The sequence below is a fragment of the Octopus bimaculoides genome, chromosome 6 (assembly GCF_001194135.2).
Source record: "Octopus bimaculoides isolate UCB-OBI-ISO-001 chromosome 6, ASM119413v2, whole genome shotgun sequence".
Lineage (NCBI taxonomy): Eukaryota > Metazoa > Mollusca > Cephalopoda > Octopoda > Octopodidae > Octopus > Octopus bimaculoides.
In genome coordinates this window covers 70834211-70837355 of record NC_068986.1, presented here as the reverse complement: position 1 = coordinate 70837355, position 3145 = coordinate 70834211, and the positions used below count along the sequence as shown (strand labels likewise).

The 3145-nt window shown below is 29.2% G+C and overlaps 1 long non-coding RNA gene across 1 annotated transcript in view; it reads left to right on the top strand.

Annotated features, from left to right (window-relative positions):
* The first annotated feature begins 275 nt into the window (after positions 1–275).
* LOC128248149 (uncharacterized) overlaps positions 276–3145 on the top strand; it is a 16331-nt gene continuing 13461 nt past the window's right edge. Inside the window, exon 1 of the long non-coding RNA XR_008264437.1 lies at positions 276–600. This is a non-coding gene — a long non-coding RNA (uncharacterized LOC128248149). The remainder of the gene's footprint in view (positions 601–3145) is intronic.

Here is a 3145-nt window from a genome sequence, read left to right as displayed (position 1 = left end):
TATATATGTATACACACACACACACATATATATATATATATATATGTATGTATGCATATATAAGTGAGGTTTTGTGAGGAGATAGTTCCTCTTTAAAGGAATGTCAACATCCAAGCATCCTCCGGTTTTATCATATATATTGATGAGATTTCTGGAATCCTGCTTTTCTATGGTAGAATTAGTTTCTATTATTTATTAGGTACCAGTATTATACACATTTTGGAGTTCCAGTATTTCATATAGATGTTTACTTCTCACCAACATATGTGGCTATAGTCATAGTAATATATCATAAAGAAAATGGAGAGTTTGAACAGATCATAATCAATTTATTTACACTTCGTCAATTATATAAGCCTACAATCATTTCTGTATCAATCTTCATTCAAATTACAATTAAAATTGCATTATGAAATAATGAAGGATAAATATTTCTTCAGGGCAAAAATTGACACATTTGTTTTTACATTCTTATAGATGGAGTATTCATCAACAAACTAAAATAGCAACATGCATTTATTTATGTGCACATGCGCATGTTGGCATGTTTGAAACAGAGAAACCATTATAGGTGTGTACATACTTATTTTTCATTTATCAGTAAGTAAATCTATTTATTTCATTTTAATTTATATTATCAATTGTGAGAACTTGAATTGATAGTATAATTTTTATTAATTATTTTGTAGATGTGTTAGTCATAATTTTTGGTGTCTGGGGTTAATTTTTATATTTCATTTAATTAATTTAATTACATCTATTTAATCGGGGTATTGCTTGCTATATATCATGTAACTGGGCTAGATTTTACTTTTGTTTTATGGTGGTTGTGTCTTACTTTCAAGAATTTGAGTTTTATTTTGTTGTTATTATTAGACTTACATCATAAACTTATATTCTAGAACTTGTATTTTTATATTTTCTATTAGACCGACTGTTATTTAATTTTTCTATTTTAATTGTATTTTTAAATATGTATTTACTCCTGTGTGGGCAGGATAATCCTCTTTCTCTTTTACTGTTGATAAGTTTATGCTTAGAAGTATTATCTGGAAAACTTCCTCAACACACAAGTCACACCTCTTGTCCCCAATGGTATAAGATTTTGCTTGGCTAATTACTTCCTACTTTAGCTTATATTCCTTGTTTTTATCTTATATCTTCCATATTAATCTACTTAAGCTTAAGGGTTGCTATTCAAAAGCTTACGGGTTGCTATTCAAAAGCTTACGGGTTGATATCCTAAACCTAAACAATAAAATTCATAAAAGCACAATAAAATGCTATACCCCATATATAAATACAGTAAACCTACATAAAGGTTATTTTAATAGAAATCCCAGTGAAAACAATATTACATGGCTAATAATTCCATTTGCAAAACAAATTAAAACCAATTTAGTGAAACTGTTCTATAAAGTTATCTCCAAGCATTTTAAGGAAGAAAATAAATACCACAAGATAATAAATGCATGTAATCCAAAAGTGGGCTTCTGCATTCCAAAAAACATTGCACATGTTATATCTAGACTGAATAATAAAAAATTGAATGATTTCTATGATAATAGAGGTAAGAACAATCCAGGTAACCTGCTTGTTAACAATAATGATGTTGAGCATAACAAAAATATGGAAAACACAAGTGGAGGAAGTGTGACAACCCATAATGTCTCTCAAATGGATAAGAAAAATAAAAACTTGTAACCCAGTAAAGATGAGAAAAAAAAATACATAATGATAACAATAAAAGTAATAACATTAGTAATAAAATATGAGAATACTTATAGCATAAGCAATAAACACAAAATAATTATAAATACCAATATTAAGACAGATAAGAAACAGAGTACCCTAAAAAAAACCTATGGTTAGGAACCAAAACATTAAAAATAAACAAAATGGAAATAATCCTGTAGAAGGGGGAAATAGGCACAGTGTTATTAAAAAGGAAACTGAAAAGGAAAGTTGTGATTGTAAATTTAAAAACCACTGCCCATTAAAAGATTTTTGAAAACAAAAAAGTTTAATATATAGGTGTGAGGTAGAATCTGATGAATATAATTATTACTGTATAGGCTCCACTGAAAATTATATAAAGACAAGAATAGCTAACCATAAAAGCACCTTTAAAGACAAGAATAAAACAGATAGCACTAGCTTAAGCAGATTGATACAGGAGATAAAAGATAAAAACAAGGAATATAAGCGAAAGTGGGCAGTAATTAGCCAAGCAAAATCTTATACCATTGGGGACAAGAGGTATGACTTATGTGTTGAGGAAATTTTCCAGATAATAACTTCTAATAACTTCCAACATGCTAACATGCACATTCACACATAAATGCATGTTACTATTTTAGTCTGTTGATAAACACTCATTCTATTAGGATGTAAAAACAAATGTGTCAATTTTTGCCCTGAAGAAATAACTACCTTTGTTATTTCATAAGGCAATTTTAATTGTAATTCGAATGAAGATTGATACAGAAACGATTGTAGGCTTATATAATTGAAAAAATGTAAATAAATTGATTATGATCTGTTCAAACTCTCCATTTTCTTTATGATATATTACTATGACTATACCCTTATATATCAATGAAATACTGGAACTCCAAAATATGTATAATGCTAGTGCCTAATAAATAATAAACACTAATTCTACCATGGAAAAGCAGAATTCCAGAAATTTCATTGATATATACGATAAAACCAGAGAGCGCTTGAATGTTGACATTCCTTTAAAGAGGAATCCATCTCCTCACAAAATCTCGGTTATATCTAGAGAGAGAGAGAGAGAGAGAGATACATATATATATATATATATATATATTTGTTGTTGTACATGGGGATGGTCATATTGCCAGTTTAGCCAATAAAAACACACGCACTGTATATTTGGTGTTAATTTGCTTCAGCTTTATATTACATTAATCTTAATCTTATTTCGGCCAGAGTTCTTTCGTCACACTTCTGTGACCTCATCAGTGGTCCTTTTCTTCCTTCTTTCTTATGTGTGTCTCACCTTGCTAACTATCAGCCATTTTGTATTTTGTATTCCTATTGTATGTGTCTACGCATGCATGTCCTTCAATGTGTCTGTGTCTTTTGTAAGTGCATGTGTGTATGGGGAGTGTCTGTATCA